General features: G+C 32.6%; 1 long non-coding RNA gene and 1 pseudogene across 1 annotated transcript; both read left to right on the forward strand.

Annotated features, from left to right (window-relative positions):
• The first annotated feature begins 4,157 nt into the window (after positions 1–4,157).
• On the forward strand, positions 4,158–12,345 carry LOC129298347 (auxin transporter-like protein 3; annotated as a pseudogene).
• LOC129298346 (uncharacterized) lies at positions 8,092–8,703 on the forward strand. Its single transcript, XR_008590338.1, has 3 exons — positions 8,092–8,160; positions 8,389–8,464; positions 8,669–8,703. It is a non-coding gene; the product is annotated as an uncharacterized LOC129298346 (long non-coding RNA).
• Positions 12,346–19,629: the final 7,284 nt, after the last annotated feature.

The raw sequence follows: 19,629 nt of genomic DNA on the forward strand, positions 1-19,629 counted from the left end.
TGTGATTGATCACATCAAAAAAAAATTAGCTCTCCATAGAATTAAAAATCAAACAACATGAAATGAAAAATTGAGAAGCCATCACCCAAGAAATTGGAAGAAGGAAAGACGAATGGCGATCGCTGCTCTGTTTTCCTTCTTTCGTTTTTTTTTCCCAGATCGTGCTTCCTCTCCGTCCCCCATCTATTCATATATATATATATATATATGAAAAGTGGACCCTAATTAAAAATTACACTAAATAATCCAAAATAAATTCAAATAAAATTTTAAAGATTTGATTCTTGATTTGATCTCCAAGCATGTCCATATTCTTCTTATCCAAAATATTCTTCATTAATATCTTTCAAATTGAATCTAGAAAATCTGCACAAATAAAATAAAATTAAATAGCACCTGTGCAAAAATATTAAAGATATTATTTATATTTTAAAATCAAAGATTTAGTTAGTTAAAATTCCAAAACTGAATATTAGCTAATAAAATCAAATAATATCTAATTAAACTCAATTAGCCTTAAATAAATAATTAAAAATCTAAATTAAAAAAATAAAAATATATAAAATTATCATTTATCAGTCTTCATCCCTGTTATGCTTTTAATTATTGCTCTTAGTGTGGCAACAACATTAAGGGAAAAGAACATTGAAGATTTTTCAACACTGACTTTTTGCCCTGACGCCCAGTGCACGGAATTCATTGGGCAGGTCATCATAGTTTGTGCTTGTGCCTTAATAGCTTCTCCAAAAAGTAATAAATCGTCAGCAAACTTCAAGTGAGATATTGATGGCCCAGTTTTAGTAACATGGAACAGCTTCCAGCATCCACTATTAACAGCATCAGATATCAAACGAGATAACCTGTCCATGCAAAGAACCAAAAAAGTAAGAAAATAGGATCACCTTGTCTAAGATCCCTGCAAGGGTGAAAATAATCAGACAGTATATATATTTTTCTTTTGTTGACATAGAAACGTTTTGTTTGTTTTTCTACTGTGGGGGTTTTGATGGACAGATCTAATTTTGTAACTAAAGCCCAACTCATGCCCTTGCATTGTCAGTAGAATCTGATTGTTTTTGTTGGGCTGGACTTCAGCTTTATGCAAAGATTGAGCCCTTTCAGGGGCCAAGTTGCCATAGCCCTTCAAAACTTTTTGGTTTTGGAGTTCGGAGTTCGGAGCTTGTGTTCTACTTTTTCAGGTGGTTAATGCTTCTATTCGCACGCGCGCACAAAATAATTGCTGAAAGTTTGATTTTTTTTTCAAAAAAGAAAGAAATTGTTTATAAACGTAAATAAATCTTTCCACTCAAAAGGGGCACGCATTTATAAAGTATACATATAAAAATGAAATAGATCATAATTACACTTTTAAAAGATAATCATACAAAAACTTACTCTTCAATAAAATTCTACTCAACATTATTACCACAATTTACACTCCATTTCCGCACATGTATCTCAAAATGATTCAATTATTTTACTGAAAAAAATTTTCATGTGCCTCAAATGCAAAAGTGTGTATTTAGAAACTTGGGTCTTGGTCAAATCAGTGTGATGGGAACAATTTTATCTTAAAAGCTACGAGAACTTGTTTTTGCTGAGCTTTCAGATATAATCTAGATATAGTATGGTGACAATTTTTCTCACCCTAATACACATGAATTTCCTATTTTATTTATGTATATAAAACATTCTTAACTATTCAATATTTGGAAATTATTTCCTTCTCGCTCATGGACTTCTTTTTAAGGGGCAGATCAAATGATATTACACGATTAATGAATAGCAGTCACACAAACAAAAGAGGTGGAGAAGTTGAAGTGTGGCCACCAGACACTCAAGTCAAAGTGGGGCACTTCATGGCTTTTAAACACATGTTTTTCTTCATGATGAGTCCGATCTGTTCTATCTCCAAAGGCTAAAACAAGTTAGTGATAGTCCCATGTACCTCTCCATATAATGAGTGGGGTAACACCCTACCCATTTGATCAAAAGCCACAGTTAGGTAGAGAATGTCATCTTGCCATCGAGACCAAACTTATTTGAACTAGTACGACTCATCATTTAATTTCATTCTTCATTTATAAATCTCTCACACTAAAGTCAACTCTTCACTTGTGAGTTGTAATATCTATTATATCCCTAAAAGAGATGCTTCATTTGGCTCTCATGATTTCACTAATTGTGTAACTATGGAGTTCATATAGCTTAGTATTCTAACATTTTGAAGATATTCTTAAGATTTCAACTTCAGATGCTTAGTTGTCAATACTTCAGTAACTAGGAAATATTTTAGCATCACTAGAACAACTTGAACATAAAATAGACACTTTTAGGATTAGTATCACATTATTGTTAATCTATCACATGTGACAAGAACAATTTAATTTATAGAACAAATAACACAAACAATATATAACAAGGTTGATATATACTGTGACTGAATAATTAATCTCATTTTTTTGGCACTGGGCTTGACGAACTGGTTGATATTAGGCAATACTCATCTGATCCCATGCTCATCTCAACGGATACTAGAGTTGAGAAAATGAATAGGTCCGATCCTTAAGGTTCAGGCCCTTAAATCTATTTTTTAAAAAATGATCAATTTTTAAAGCCCAACCCTTATTTGAAGGGCTCATGACCGAGTTTGTAAGCCCGTTTTATTTTAAAAAAATAAATAAATACAAATAAAGATATAGAATGTTAATCAAGTTTTAAAATGAAGATTAAAATTTTTAATCCAGATCAACTTTATTAAATCTAATAAATACAAAAACTTATATATCATAGAGTATAACATTAATCAAAATCAAGAAATAGACTTTACAAAGTAATCGTATTTAATAAATTAATAAAAAATTTGTCAATATTGTGTTAAAGTAAATGGAAAAAGAACCAATATTAATTATTTTGATAACACAATACTTAAAAAAATATTAATTTTTTGGAGAACAGGCTTAAAGGGTTGTTTAAGCTCGAGCCCTTTTTTTAGGGCCTGTCAAAATTGTGCCTAAAAGCCTAATTTTTTTAAAAAACTATCAATTTTTTAAACCTAAATTTTTATTTAAATAAGAGCTCCAAATCTAGCTCTTATTCTCATTTCTATCATACACTACTTAGAAGCTTCATATCTCTTTTTGGCCGGAGGCAGGCGTGTGTCTCGGAATCAAACCTACAAAATCTAAAACTATATCTTCGCTTTCTTTTCCTTCATCTTTTTTTTTTTGGGGTATTATAACTTGGGCATGCTAAAACTAGATGATCATTCATTCAGATCATCTATAAAGGAATTCGTTATAAAATATTCGAGCCCACAAATTCTATAATTAATTAATTACCTTATTTTTCTTTTTTAAAGAGAATATGATTACCTTATTGCGCATTCAATAAAATAAAAAAGAGATGCTCAATTGCAGACTTTTTTTTTCTTACTTTACACGAGGCTCTTGGCATCATTATTAGCACACAAAAAACATTAATCAACATTAAGCGATTAAAATAGATTTTATCGATGAAAGTTTAAAAAGAGAGATGATCTTGTTAAGATTTTTTTGTAAAGCTAGTTGGATCACGTGTAGGACTAATCATAATTAGCACCGAGTCCCCTCTCAAAAGCAGTCAGTCCCACACAGCATCCAAGCTTGGCTCCCCCTAACCTGACTCATACCCAAATTTGTAACCTCTCACTCACTCTCACTTTTTCTCTATCTACCCTACATTCATGATCAATCAGTATGGATGGGCTCTTTCTGATAATGGGCCATGGCGGGCCACCCGATCATGCAACGTTGCTATCTCGACCTCGTTGAAGCCCACGAAAATGTTCGGTCTCGTTCGTTGGATATCCAATATCTGAATCAGACACCTAATAAAGCTACAAATAAAACTCCTTATATAGCTATGAAAAAAACTCCTTAAATTATGTAAAGCAAGGGGTATTCAGTGAATCGCTCAAAAGAAGTTATATCAGGTAAGAGAAACCACGTAAGAGTTAAGACGGGGAAGTAGAAGTGGAGAACTTAAGAAGCACTTTCTTCTGTCTATATTTAAGCACTTAGTCCAATGTTTTCATTCCCCTCCAGTACCTGAACTCACAAGTCATAAGAATAGCTTCCGAGAAGGTTGAGACTGTCATTGCTAGTAACTACCTAGAAATGGAGGAAGATGATGGCGATTCCAAGTCAACTAGGAGCAAATTATCCAAGCTATTTTGGCATGGCGGTTCTGTGTATGATGCATGTTTCAGCTGTGCTTCTAATCAGGTACTGCTTCTTCAAGTAACATCACATTTTTCGTTATCTTTTTCTTTGAGAAAAAACAGTATTCTTTTGGCGGATGCTCTCTAAATGGTTGACGAAATTCCATGTAAGTTGTACAAGTGCTATTGACATTACCATATTCCTTTTCACAATTGGGGATGTCATCTAGGATAATTTTTCAGCTTTTTTATGGACTTGTGGGAAGCAGGACGGTTTACCTTATTAGTGTTTTTTATGTTGTGTATAGAACCAGAAAGGAGGGGGAGAAGGTTGATTTCGAGAGCCATGTAATTCAGGTATTCCAATTTGTGTGTGTGTGTGTGTGTGTGTGTTTCTTTGTTTTTTTTTTACCTTTCACAAAACCTTAATCAGGCTAATATCTTCATGACTTTCCTTATTTAATCCTGTTTATTATTTCTATTTTGATCTTTCACAGTGGTTTGAAGTTCTTGACGGACTGCTTGGGAAGTACTGGAGGAGCGTTAGGGGTGAGCAAAACCGAACCGAAACCGAAAATCGAATCGGATCGAATCGAATTTTTATTATTTGATTCGGTCTATTTGATTTTTCGGTTCGATTCGGTTTTTTATTTAAAAATATTTCGGTTGATCGGTTCGGTTCGGTTAATAAAATTTAAAATCGAATAGACCGAACCAACCGAATTATGTATTACTTATTAATTTATAAATTATTTTATTTTATTATTTTAATTTATATTGAAATAAAAATATGAAAGTTGAAAAAAACCCTAACCCATAAGTCATATCCTGCCTCACTGCCTCAGTCCGGACAGACGCAGACCGCAGCCTCACTCACCCTAACCCTGTCTCATCTCAAGTTTCCTCTCGGCTCTCAGACTCTCATCTCTCAGATCGCAACTCGCAAGTCGTCTCTCTCGCCGTCACATAGCCTCGCCGGTCGCTCTCTCTCATCACTCATCAGCCATCTCTCTCGCGGCTCAGGTCACCACAGATTCACAGCCTCACTCGATCGCTCTGTCTTAGCCTCTCAGACTCTCAACTCTCAGATCGCAAGTCGTCTCCCTCAAGCCGTCGTCGTTCGCATCTCTCGCATCTTGCCGTTCGCATCTCTTACATCTCAGGTTGATTATTCGCAGCTCAGATTTCCTATCTCTGTTCTGGCATCTCAGTCTCTCTCTCTCTTGCCCTTGCTGTCACTAAACTCACGGAGACACTGTCTGAAGGCGAGAGGCTGCTTAGATCTGTGAAACACAGAACCTTAAGCTTGAAGGACAATCTGCGTAAAGCATTTTAACAGGTTTTTTGCTTCTTCCCTCGAAATGCAGCTCTTCCTCTCTCTCCCTTTAATTTGGTCTGTTCTTGTTATCTTGATCTACCATGCCCAAGATCTAGTTGTTTCATAAGAGTTCTAATTGCTTCCTCTGTGAGTCCACACTATGAACTTTATGCTTGATTATGCATTGTTGAGATTCATGTCGTCATTAGCTGTGAAGTTCACTGTAGCTTGACAATGAGTTTTCTTTGGTTCATCTTCCGTCTATGTCCCTACTTCTTTGCTCTTTTTTGTTTATGTGGTGTGTTCCTTTCAAGCCAAAATGCAACAAAGGAAAATGTTATTGGGAATTTAATTGACTGCTTTCGCGTTCTTTGCTGAGTTGCTCTGTCTCTACTTTGTATTTATTTTTTTTGATTGCTATGCATTGTCATAGATGTCTTCTCAAGCTGAAGCTATGGCTACAAACCAAACTGAAGTTAATGAAGAAAACAAAGCCCCAGTAGCATCAAGTGGAACTGAAGTAATGAGTTCCTTGCAAAGGATGAAGAGGAAAGCCATGAGGCCAAGATCTGAGGTCTGGGATCATTTCACTAGATATGTGAATGAGCATGGGGAGACCAAAGGTAAGTGCAACTATTGTGAAAAAGAATTTTTTAGTGATCCTAAAAGAAATGGTACTACTGCACTAAAGAACCATATGACAATATGCAAGAAACGACCTGAACTAGAAGAGCCTAGGCAAACACATTTAAATTTTGGTATAGAAGATGATGCTATTGTTCTTGCTACTTGGAAATTTGATCAAGATGCTATTAGGAAAAGTTTGGCTGCTATGGTTGTGACTGATGAATTGCCATTTAAATTTGTTGAGGGGATAGGATTTAAGAGGTTTATGTCTCATGCTCAACCAAAATTTAAGATTCCTTCTAGATGGACTGTTGCTCGTGATTGTTTTCAACTTTACGTTGATGAAAAAATCAAATTCAAGGATTATTTGATCAATAGTAAACAAATGATTTGCCTCACTACTGACACTTGGACTTCAATTCAAAGAATCAACTATATGTGTATTACAGCCCATTTCATTGATGCTGATTGGAATTTGGTTAAAAGGATTTTAAATTTTGTTCCAATATCTAGTCACAAGGGGAGGGATATTGGAATGGAAATAGAGAAATGTTTGCTTGAATGGGGGATTGAAAGAGTGTTTACTATTACTGTAGATAATGCCTCTACTAATGATGTTGTTGTGTCTTACTTGAGAGAAAAAATTAATAATTGGGGCCATTCTGTTATGAGCTGTTGGTTTTTACATATGAGATGTGTTGCTCACATTATTAATTTGATTGTGGTTGATGGGTTAAAAGAAATAGGAACTTCTGTAAAGAAAGTAAGGGGGGCTGTTCATTTTGTGAGGCAATCTCCACTTAGGATGAAAAAATTCAAAGAGAGTTGTGAAGATGAGAAAATCCCAAGTAAGCAATTATTGTCTTTAGATGTCTCTACTAGGTGGAACTCTACCTATTTGATGTTGGAGACAGCTCAAAAGTTTGAGGCTGCCTTTAGGAGGTTTGAGGATAAGGACCCTTATTTTAGGATTGATCTTGAAAGTGGGGAGGGAGTGCCTAATGTTGAAGATTGGGCAAATGTAAGAAAGATGACAATGTTTTTAAGTCATTTCTATGAGTTGACTTTGCGTGTTTCTAGTTCTTCACTTGTCACATCTAATGAATTTTTTCATGAGATTTATATGTTATTCCGCCTTTTGGATGAGTGGAGAAAATGTGATGATTTGGAGTTTTCTTCAATGGCTTATAAAATGAAAGAAAAATTTGATAAGTATTGGGGAGATCCTTCAAAAATCAATAAATTGATGTTTGTGGCTGCTATTCTTGATCCTCGGTATAAGCTTGAGTGGGTGCAATATTCACTTGATAAGATGTATTCTAGTGAGGTTGGAAAGCAAGTTGGAGGGCAATTGAATGATTTGCTCATTTCTTTGTATAATGAATACAAAGAGCATGTCTCTCCTTCAAAGCAAGTTGAAAAGGAGCAATCATTTAATTGCTACGAATCTGATGAAGATGATGACCCAGCTGTGAAAGTTAAAAAAATTCTTGAATATGAAAAGAAAAAATTCATGAGTGAAAGGCTTGGTGGGAGAACTAGTAGGACAGAAGTTGACAAGTATTTGGTTGAAGAAATTGAGATGGATAAGGATGATTTTAATATTTTAAGTTGGTGGAAGTTGAATGAGCCTAGATTTCCCATTCTCTCTCAATTGGCAAGGGATGTTTTGGCTGTCCCAATTTCTACTGTTGCTTCTGAGTCTACTTTCAGCACTGGAGGACGTGTGCTAGATTCATTTAGGAGCTCTTTAACTCCTAAAGTTGTGCAATCTCTTGTTTGTGGTCAAGACTGGCTTCGCCACTCACTTCTGGTTCTAGTAGAAGAGAAGATAGATAACGCACAAAAGATTGAGAGAGGTGATTTATTATGTGTTATATTGTTTTAAATTTAATGTTGAGCTATTGGTTAAATGATATTAATATTAAATACTTTATTTATGTTTAGATCTTCAAAAAATTGCTATAGAAGCGAATGTGGATGTACTATGAGCCTTTGTTCTTAATGACTTGAGGTAATTATTTATATGTTAGCTTTTTAATTTTTAAATTTAATGACTTGAGGCACTGTGGCTGTTTAATTTTAATATACTGTTATGTTTTAATTGTTATAGCTTGAGGCATTGTGGCTGTATATAGCTTTTTAATTGCTATACTATTATGTTTATTATTTAGTAGTTATGTAAGCTTTGTCGTCCAGTTCTTTTCATGATGATCTGTAAATAATTCTTTGCATCTTCCAGTCATGGCAGCAACAGCACCTGAGGCTGAGGAATCACAATTTGATGCTCGTCAATATGACACCAAAATTAATGAATTGTAAGAACTATAATCTTGTTCCTTTAACAAGTTATAAGCATATTTAATCTAGATTTTGCTTATGATTTGTCTCTACATTAGGCAAATTATTGCAATTGAATGCTCATACTCTCTACTTGATATTAGTAACTTCTTGATTTTAGACTTTCAGCTGATGGGCAGGATTTCTTGGCTTCTTATATGATTTTTACTTGTGTAATGTAGGTTGCAAGATGCTAGTGCTATGGTACTCCATTTATAAAGGTTGCTCATTTTATTTTGTTTTACTAATTTGGATATTTGATTATTGTAATGGTTTAATTTTAATATTTTAAAGACTTGTTGGTTTCTATGACTGGATTATATAGTACTGTGGTTGTTTAATTTTAATATTTAAAGTTATCTTCTTCTCTTTATCAATATTATATGGTACTTGGCTGATAGGAATTCCTCATGTGGAATTGAACAGTGATGCGAGCTTTTTTTTTTGGTTTCTTTCTTATTCGTTTTTTTTTGTCAACTTTTTTTGGACCAAACGGTGATGTGAGCCTGAGGAAGGATTCTTTATATGGCACTTGGCTGGATTAAAAATTCTGTTAGCAAGCACATGTTAAAATGGGCTCATTGAAAAAAACGAATAAAAAAAAGCCCAATTTTATAGTATTGTTTTTTAATATTTTAAAAAAATGGGCCCAATTTCAAGTAGCCCAATATGAAACCAAAAAATCGAATTAACCGACCGAACCGAATTATTAAATTTCGGTTCGGTCCTTGTTCGATTTGATTGGTTTATTCGGTTCGATTCGGTTTTCATTTTTAGTGTTATTCGATCGATCGGTTCTGTATATTTTAAGACCGAACCAAACCGAACCGACCGATGCTCACCCCTAAGGAGCGTGGGTCTTTTCTTCAACTGTACTTTCCTTTTGTTGGTTCGGTAATTCAATCAATTACTTGTGCAAGGTAAGGTATTCAATAATAATCTTGATTAATATTAAAATTGATAATTTGAACCAAGCTAAATGGGTCATCCCATATTCGTTCAAAAAATTTAAGATCAAGTTAAAAAAATATTTAATTTTTTAAGTTCAAACCTATTCGGGCTTAAGAAAATTTAGGTCAAGCCTAATTAAATTCAAACTTTGCCTGAATGCTCAAATAAAAAAGTAATTTTTAAAAAATATATAAAATATAAATAAATATTAATTAATTTTTTTAAATTTTATATTATTTTATACAAAAAGACTATATATTTAAATGCATTTCTATTATTATTTTTTAAAAATTTTTTAAATTTTTTTATTATTTTTAATCAAAAAATATCTCAAAATAATATTTAAAATATATCTTAATATTCATTTTTATATTTTAAAACTTAATTTTTTTAAAAAAGGTTTTAAGTCCTATATATCATTTGCGTATCTAAACAAATATATTTTATATTTTTTATAAGATAAGATAATTAATTTTAAAATAAAAATAAATTTTTAAATAATTTTAAAAATAAAATTTGGGCTTGTAAGAATTTTTAACTCTATTACTAAATAAATATAATAAATAGAGTAATATTTTAGAATAATTATTTGATTATCGTTCATGCCAAACTTCATTAAAAATTAAGAATAAACTAGAGCAAAGATTTTTTGTATGTAAGGGTTAAACAATATAAAAAAGTTAAAGAAAAAAATGATTCCAAAAAAATAGAATTTTACTCATAGTTAAATAATTTTATTTTATATAATATAATGATAATTATTTTTCTCATATTCTTAAAAATAAAAAGTACAATTTACCTAAAAGTTATTAAAAACTTTGAATAAATCGGGACGGTGATTTTTAGTTAATAGTATAACTGTGATTGAATTAAAATTAACTTAATCATAATTAAAATAATATAATTTAATTAAAATATATAAAATATTTATATATGACTATGATAAGAGAAATATTTAAATAAATTAAATATTGATTTATAAGTAAATGAAACATTCATGGATAAACTATACATGATACAACAAAATAGTAACAAAGTTGATAAGTTATTATTTTTTAAAGTTAAAATAATATTTCATGCTTAACAGAATTATTTAAAAATTAAATTTGGTTCAAAAATAAAGAAAAAATATTTTTAAAAATTTTGGGTATTTGGGCCGACCCGAATAAGCTTGAAGGTATTAAAGTTGAGCTTGGCCATATGGGCTCTTAAGAAGGGACATGATATTTTAAGAATAACTCAAATTGAACCCAACCTAAATAAGCCTACCCCATTCAAATTAACAGCTACAATTAATATATAACGTTCAAATATAAATCGAACATTTTTCTTTCTTAATACAATGAATGAATCTTTTATTACTATATATTACATAAACGACAATCTTGACAAAAGAACTTGGACTTGTATATTTAGTGCCTGCTGTGCAAGAATAATGTTTGTCCCTTCTTTCCACAGTCATAGAATTTAGTCCTTCCTGGGCCTTATGATGACAACTTACATTCCATAGTATCTAACCATAGCCTCCCTTATCCATGGACAAGTAAGGGACATAACTTATCTCATCAACTAGATAAGTAAATCACATAATTATGAACAGTAAATGATTTTTCAAAATCCTTGTCAACATATATATGTCGCTGAGCAATGCCCTTAATATGATTGTGAAGGTTGAGGGGTTGGTTCTCTACTTCACTAGGGTTACCAACATCCTCTACACTTTTGGTGGGTATGCAGTTACACTGTGAGAACTTGAAGCCTGAGTGAAACATGCACAAACAAGGATTATTTTGGGTTTAAGAGGTTTCATTCAATTGCAAGGAACACTGTTCTTCAGAACTCATAGGGAACTTTGTGCATACTCAATGAGATTTAAAGTTGACTTTTTTAGTTAAGGTAGAGACAGCTTATGTATGAGAGCAACATGAATTTGATAGACATCAATGTGATGCTATATTGTAGGGAAATTATGCATGCAATATGGAAGCCACAAAAATTCAAGCTGATATATCTAATGGCAACACTGTACGTGCTGACCCTAACTTTGCCACCAGCAGCTATAGTGTATTGCGCATTTGGGGACATGCTCCTTACCCATTCTAACGCCCTCTCCCCAAGGACAGGCTTCAGGGACATAACTGTGATTCTAATGCTCATTCACCAGGTCTATTTCCAATTCCGTCCAATAAAGCCTAAAGACTTATGGCTTAAGACATATCACTGATAAAAATTTAAGGGAACCTATTATATATGATATATTAATACTATCTAAAGAGACTCTTATGTTGGTGGAACTTTGCAGTTCATAACCTTTGGATTGCTTGTACTCCTCTATATTTTGCGTGGGAAAAGGTTATCGAAGCACATGAAACGAAGAGTTTAGTCAAGAGGGAAATGGCTTGATTTCCAGTAGTAATTCCAATATGGTTCCTGGCAATCATTTTTCCTTTCTTTGGCCCTATTAACTCAACTGTTGGGTCTCTCTTATTTACATAATCCTAACATTAGCACACACGGTCACCTTTGCTTTAGCATTAGCTAGGGAGGTTAGCAAAGTACAAATGCTCATCTCATTGAATATGTCATGATCACTTAACAAACTTTTAGATATAATATAAGCATGTCATTGATAAGTCATATAAAAAGCAATGAAAGAAGCTTTCATATACAATCTGAGATTATCTTAATGAGACGATTATGGTATTGACAGAATGCAATAAAGAGACCTCCATCGTATTTGGGAGGACAGGTAGGACTGTACTCCATGAACATGTTTATAGTAATATGGGTTTTAGTGGTAGGATTTGGATTGGGATGAGGGGTAAGCATGGTAAATTTCATATGCCAAGTTGACACTTTCAGCCTCTTTGCCAAGCGCTATCAATGTCCCCTCATAAGGGTTGATTAGTTACCTGTTTTGTTACCGTATGCTTCAATATACATGTGAATCAAGGGATTGACATTTGTCATTTTTCTCATCCCCTTGTATTTCTTATCCTACTGTTGCTATTATTATTTTATTATTTTTTATGAATCAAGAACTATCGGTCATTGCTACGATGGAAGTGTGAGAAAATCATAGCAACCTACATATAGTCTTAAATAGAGAGCCAAGCGTGTGCTAGTTATTATTTGATTCTTGTTATGTATGAAACTACCTTGAGATTTTGCAGGACTTTTATTGCTCACCTGCTGAATATTTAATCCTGAATCCTTTTGACATGTTAGAAAAATTACAAATCATGTTAAATTCTTATTATCTAATCTTTGAATCTTATCCCAAATCTTCTAATAGGAAAGCAGAAACATAATCCATTCATTCAAATGAAATTTGAGAGCATAAAAAAGTATGCCATCTCAGAATTGCAGTACAAAATTCATTGATAAATCATAGGACCACCAACACCCTCGGTGCATGCCGATTGTTCCCTTATTTAAAATTAGTCGTTTCCTAATTTAGTGTTTCTTCTTGGTAGGTCATCGCAGTTGACAAACTCAATGAACAAAAAGCATTTTTTTCCAAAATTTTCCATCCTTCTCCCCTCTCTTTCTAGGAAAAGGATTATTAGTGATGCAAGTACAAGATAGACTAATTTTGCAGATTTATATATAATAGATTTAAAAAATATTTAATTTTGTGTTTTTATTTATTTTAAAAAAACTTAAAATCCAAACAAAAACTCAGTCAAAAAAAGATTCGACTTAACCCCATGTGTACGGGACTTCGAACGATCATTACCCCATCGTATAGAAGTTTCTATAATTAATCAGTAATATTGTAAATGATTTTCATTCGTTATAGACTAGTGATGACGATGAACCTATTTTTTTAAATAAAGATGAACGTAATCTATTGTAAATGGAAAGATGTTAAAGCAGAAAGAAAGATGACATACGGAGGATAATGGGCCCAGTGTTTCATAGGCCTTCCAATAAACCAAATCATCCAAGGGATCATGACTAAAAAGTCACCCATGAACCTAAAAAAGCAAAGAAAAGAACTTGTCAACATGATAGCTTATCCCCCATGTGATGATCGGTTCAAGCTTCTACATCTAATTTTAGAGTCTATGAAGCTTAACAATTACTAGTCCCTTTTAATTGTTCAGGACTATGGCAAAGAGAACGCCTCCAAAGCAGCAAATATGTTTGGTGCTGGTGGTCCCGTTTGTTCCTCATAACCCACAAGTTGTTTTATTGTAAATAATCTTCCAAGTCGAGGATTGTGCCGTGGGCCGTAGCTCTCTAAGAATTTGCAATGTGTTAACTCCATTCAAAATTGATTGAATCTAGTTGTATTCATGTGGGAGAGGTGTTTTCTTTTTCTGGACATTGGCTTTAGCTGCTAACAATAAAAGTAACATATTATAACAAAAAAATGTTTTCCATGTGACAAGGCAAGAAGCATTTTTCTTTTTCTGCCCAATAACTTTAGAACTCATATCCTAACGGTTCATGGTGAAACCTCATTGAAAGGTCTTCAGCCAGGGCAAATGGGGACAAACCCAATACTCCTCATTAAATTGGCAGCAAACCTCATCAAATTGATTTTGGAAAAATGAATGATTATTTTGAGCTATCACCTCTACTCCCAAGGTGCTAAGCCATTTTGTGGCGTTGAGTATATTTAAGGGTTAAGGGAAAAAATGTTTTGAAATTTTTTTAAAAAGAACATTAGGTACCTTTACATTTAATTATAGCAATGTCGTGCCAAAGCTTTTGAAAATGGTGCAATTTTTTCTTATTGTCAAGGTTAACTATCTGTTTCATTTTATTTGTCATGTGACAGACACTTGAAATTAAAAAGGAAAAAGAAACCAAATAACTCAGCACGGAAATTCCTTTTGATGAAGGGCACTGCAATCCAAATAACCCAATCTGAGACTAACTGACCTCAAATTAGGATCGAAACCCTCACCTTTTAGTTTCCCAACTTCAGCATCCATAAATTCTTCCTCCTCAGGAATGGGATACAGAGACTGTTTATCAATGTTGCGATTATTAAAATCAAACTTAACCATTCTAGTAGAACCTAAATGTTAAATTTGGTCATCTTGAATGGGAGATCCTCTTCAATAAATAGATCTTCCTCTTCCTCTTTCTTTTTCTTCTTATTCCTCGACCACAAACCTGATAGCATTTGCCTCAATTTCTATTCAAGTTAAGAGGAAGAAGAAGAGTCATTTCTATTTTTTTAAGAAGATATTGATGGAATTATCCAATGATTACTTTAACAGTTCTCTGAAGAAAGAAAAAGGGTAGGATCCCTAGGTAACAAACAAGCTTCATTCCAGATCAGTCTTTTGATATAAAATATTGAATATGCAATCCTGTTTCCAAGAGAATAATCCAGAAGAAGCAATTAATTAAGAGAGAGAGAGAGAGAGAGAGAGAGAGAGAGAGAGAGAGAGAGAGTGTGTGTGTGTGTGTGTGTGTGTGTGTGTGAAGGATGTTATTGCAAATTTGGTTAGCCTAACCATATGTTATAAACTGTTAAACTATTATTGGTTGGTTTGATGATGAATCTGGTTCAGAGCTTAATGAAGTTGATAAAGAAGTTTGGTAATAGGAGCGTGGATACACAAGAGGTATCATTCAATGACATTGATAATAGTGTTAGCACTTTTGACTCTACCATTCTCGCTCAGCTGAAGGAAGGAAGATGATGGGGAAGAAGAGAGTGAGGAAGAAGTTTTTTTTTTTAATTTCTTAAAAATGCCAAGTAATTGCCACATGGCAAATGAAATGGAACGGATAGTTAACAAATGGTCAACCCTGATGGCAAGGCACAATTGCAATGTTTTAAAAGTTCTAGAGTGACATTGCTCAAATTAAAAGGTAAGAGTATCCAATACTAATTTTAAAAAACTTTTAAAATATTTTTGCCCCTTAACCTTGCATTTAACTTCCATTTTATTTTTATCCTTGAAGCCCTCCTAATTTATAGAAATAGTTTCAGTGCTCATTATACAAACGTGCACTGAGAGCTCATCACTTATAGATCGTTCAAGTCTAATTTTTATGATTTAAATTTACAGTTTTTCAATTAATATTTTTTAAATAAAAAATTGTTTTCCTAAAAAACTAATAATTAAGATATTATCTTTATTTTAGATTATGTATCCATTAAAATATTTTTAAAAAAATAAAAGTAAAAAAATTATAAATTTAGACTATCCACATTACAGAGCGGTTTAGATATAATAAGCTTTTAATATTCATCTATATGATGAATATCAAAATTGGTTCCCCTAATTTGTTGGCACCTTAAAAAGATCAGGGCGCTCATGGAGTCAAGTGTCCTAGATTTCTAGGTTTAATCCAAATTTCATTATTTTTTTAAGATCATATCACTCTTTTAATATTACACAAAATCGTCAAAGTTTCATTTTAGCCAGGTGGCTAACCAAGTATCTATATACACTTTAAAAAATAATAATTATTGTATGAACACCAGTTGTTTTATAAAACAAAAACATTAATCTTATCATCGCTATGAAGACTCTTTTTTATTTTTTTTAAATTTTATTTACATTTTCTAATAAATTCTGTAAGTTAACACTATGAAAAATAATGAAATAATAATTATTAAGTATTTATAATTTTAAAAAATATTATTTTTATCCCATTATTTTAAAAAGAAATATGTTTTAAATGATGGTGATGATTAAATCTTCAAAAGAAAATTTGGTAGATAATTTTTGAACAATTTAATGATTTAGAGGAATATTTAACCTGAAGTGGTAACTGAGCTGGGAAGCATAATCCGTCCCGTGGACACCCCTCAAGATGTCACATTAATGGGGACTCAGACAACTAAATTAAAATGGCGACGAAAATTCTCGTACCAAACCAAACCTTAATATTACGTTTACTAAGGGGAAAATAAACGGTACTATGGTGGATGGCTATTCGGAATTTCAGGCAGTTAATGCGCGACAGGAGGAGAAATTCTAAAAAAAAAAAAATTCATGCACTTAGTCTTATATATTTAATATATTATCACATCCAATCAAAATAAATAAATTTTAATATGTTAATAATCTTAATAATAAAGGTTTTTTGGAACAAATACTCTATAAAAAAAAATTCACATATCTTGATTTAATTCAAAGCAGATTAATTATATAAAATTAAGTATATTAAGTAAAACTTTTCCTTCTCAAGACCCTTGCTTTTTTTTTTTGAACACAAGACCACAGTTAAAATACTATACAAAAGAAACAAAGTTAGGTCATGTCAGAAGTCAAAATACTTTTACAAGCTATGAAAGTGTTATCAAATAAAGTAATATTAAAATATTCGATTGAAGTTTTGTGGGCTAAAAGATTAGTGCAATAATTTATTTTTCTATAGACGTGTTTCAAAATAACTTCCTAATTTTTTATGATGAGATTTTTGATGCTTCTAATGATTGCTAAGAGTGAATGGCTCTGGACGAAATTACCATTAATAAAAAATATGGCCTTTATTGAATCAGAACAAATATTAATTTTAAAAATTTTAGTATTTCAACAAATATTTAACTTTTCTAAAATCCTTATAAGCTCAATAACTGGGCTGTCAAGACCCTTGCTCTGTGCGTGCGTTTGGTAACATTTTCTTCAACTTCTTCGCTTGTATGTATCGGGCCTATAGAAATACTCAAAAGTCAAAACACGTACTTTTGGGCCATGTGAAATACCGGAATGTAAAACCTCACAGATCTCTATTTGCCACTCTTTCTTTTTAGACCCAACGGCACCATCAGCTAAGCGATTTCTCGTTTTCTTCTTGGGATATTTAAATATTTTGTATATAAACTTGTAATTTACAAATATTTGTCTCATGTTAGGCCACACCTAAACTTCTTTTAGACGAAGCAGCAATCTTAATCAACTAGAGATCTGCTGAATCAACAAGGTTCAGTTTTTTTTTTTTTTTTGCAGGGGTAAAATTGCAGCCATAATTATTCAAGTCATTCCTGGACATTGTATTTGTACTGACTGCACACACTTTCTATTTATTTGTTTCTTTAATTCTTGGCCAAGTTCTTTCGCTTCTTGAAAGGGAGACACAACTTAGCAAATGACACTTGACAATCTGCATGGCCGTTATTCGGCCACATTGGTGAGACTTACTAGAGAATAAATATACAACCATCGGCCACATTGGTGAGACTTACTAGAGAATAAATATACAACCAAGCACCATGATTGGTCAAAAGCAACAAGAAATTATTTGTATCTAGAGCTCTCAAGTTAAGCAAACTCTGCATCCTTACAACCTAGACTAGAATAATGGTAGTCCTTTCATAAGAGAATCAAAATAATTTCATACTTCATTAGATCCAAAATCAAGATTGAGAAATAGTAAACTCGAAGAATGTTTATCTTAGGATGCTGATTAGATCTCAGGAGGCCTCATTGCCTCATCAATTCTTAAAAAAAAAAGGACCAATAATATAAGCCATAAAAGCGATGGTTAAATGACATCCATCAACACTCACTATTTTGATGGCGATTGATCGATCCTAACATTGACATGCCATGTGTAGTGAAAAGAAAACCATGATCAAGAGTGCATAGATAAATAAAATACAAATATTGTAATAATGAAAAAGACATTTCATGATCACTATCACTTATCCTTTATTGGTGGAGCTCATATCAAACTTAAACCCACGTGTATTCCAGATTGATCACAATTTTTTTAGGGTTGAAGTTTAATATTACTCTCAAAGTTTTTTCAAAAGTACAATTAGTATCCTAAAGTATTTAAAAACATAATGTCACATTAACATTTTTCAAAATGATACAATTTTGCATGGGCTAACAATTTAACTATGTTGACAATTTATTTTGACATTTTGACAGGTCAGTGCCTTGCTGACAAGTCATATGAGTCTCCACCTTTAAAAGTTGAATTTTTTTTTTCAACATCTTGGTCATGTCAGTTCATTTTCTCCTTCCTTCCTTCATTGTCTTCCTTGAGAATTTCTAAAGATAAGAAGAATAACCTAGATTTGGTTGGGGTTTGAAAGACTAGGCTAAAACAAAAGAACATTTGGGTGGGGTTTGAAAAAACAACCTAAATTTCTACAAAAACCAAAACTTGAAATCAAGCACCAAAAGAACAACCTTGCTCGATTCTCATCATGCTCAAGAAGGCATTCAATTCACAAATCCAAAACCCAATCCTCATTAATTCACTCACAAAGCTAGAAACCATAAAGTAGACAACATCATCAATAACTACATAAACTTGAGTGAAACTTGAAAAAGAAACCTAGAATGATAGATCTGAAAAAGAAATTTAAAAAATAAGTCCAATTTGATGAGGAGCTAAAGAGTGATACATTTAAAACGCAAGCATGTGGAGGATCCCAAAGCAATTCCAAGTTAATCAGAGCTCTTGGAGTCTCAAGTGATTTTGAGAAACCCAGAGAATAACCCAGTCAAGTCAGGCAAATCATCCATCGAATAGCCATGTTTGAGCACCTTACCCACATCTTCTCAATTATTGAGTCCTCACTCTCCACCACTCTCTTCAATTCTCAGCCCTTCCACTCCTTCTTTGTCTTCATCCTTGAAGTTTCCCAAATCAAGCTTTCAAAATTGAACCCCAAATCAAGCTTTAAAAATCGAACCCCAACCCCAACTTGCATTGACTTTGCTAGTATTTTTCTTGTAATAATTGGAGCTTGTATTTCGGTGAATGGTTTTCAAGCAAGAGAAAGAGAAAGAAGGAAGATGAAGAATTTCCATTCACTAGTATTTTGCTTTGAACATGAGAACCAATTTCGAGTGAAAAAAAGAGAGAGAAGGTAAGAGAAAGATAGAGAAGATGAGACAATTTCAAGTAAGCAAACATTTTGATCCAGCAAAAAAAAAAAAAAAAGATGAAAGCCAAGTAAGCATACCACATATGCAGAGTTGGTTAACTGATGGTCAAACATTAGGGTCTATCAATGTAGGGCAAAATTGTATCTTTTTTAAAAACATTAAGATAATATTACACCTTTAATATTTTAAAATACCAATTGCGCCTTCAAAAAAAATTTCAGAAACAAATTTATTCTTTAACTTTTTATATTTGGGATGGGACTAATAAATGATCACAATGTTAAAAAGGCATTCGGCAAAGATACTTTTTAACTTATGCTATACTTCATATCACATCACATATTTCATGGGTGCAAAATGTCGAGTTA

The sequence above is a fragment of the Prosopis cineraria genome, unplaced genomic scaffold (genome assembly GCF_029017545.1).
Source record: "Prosopis cineraria cultivar Desert tree isolate PC_DT_omini unplaced genomic scaffold, ASM2901754v1 PC782, whole genome shotgun sequence".
Classification (NCBI taxonomy): Eukaryota; Viridiplantae; Streptophyta; class Magnoliopsida; order Fabales; family Fabaceae; genus Prosopis; species Prosopis cineraria.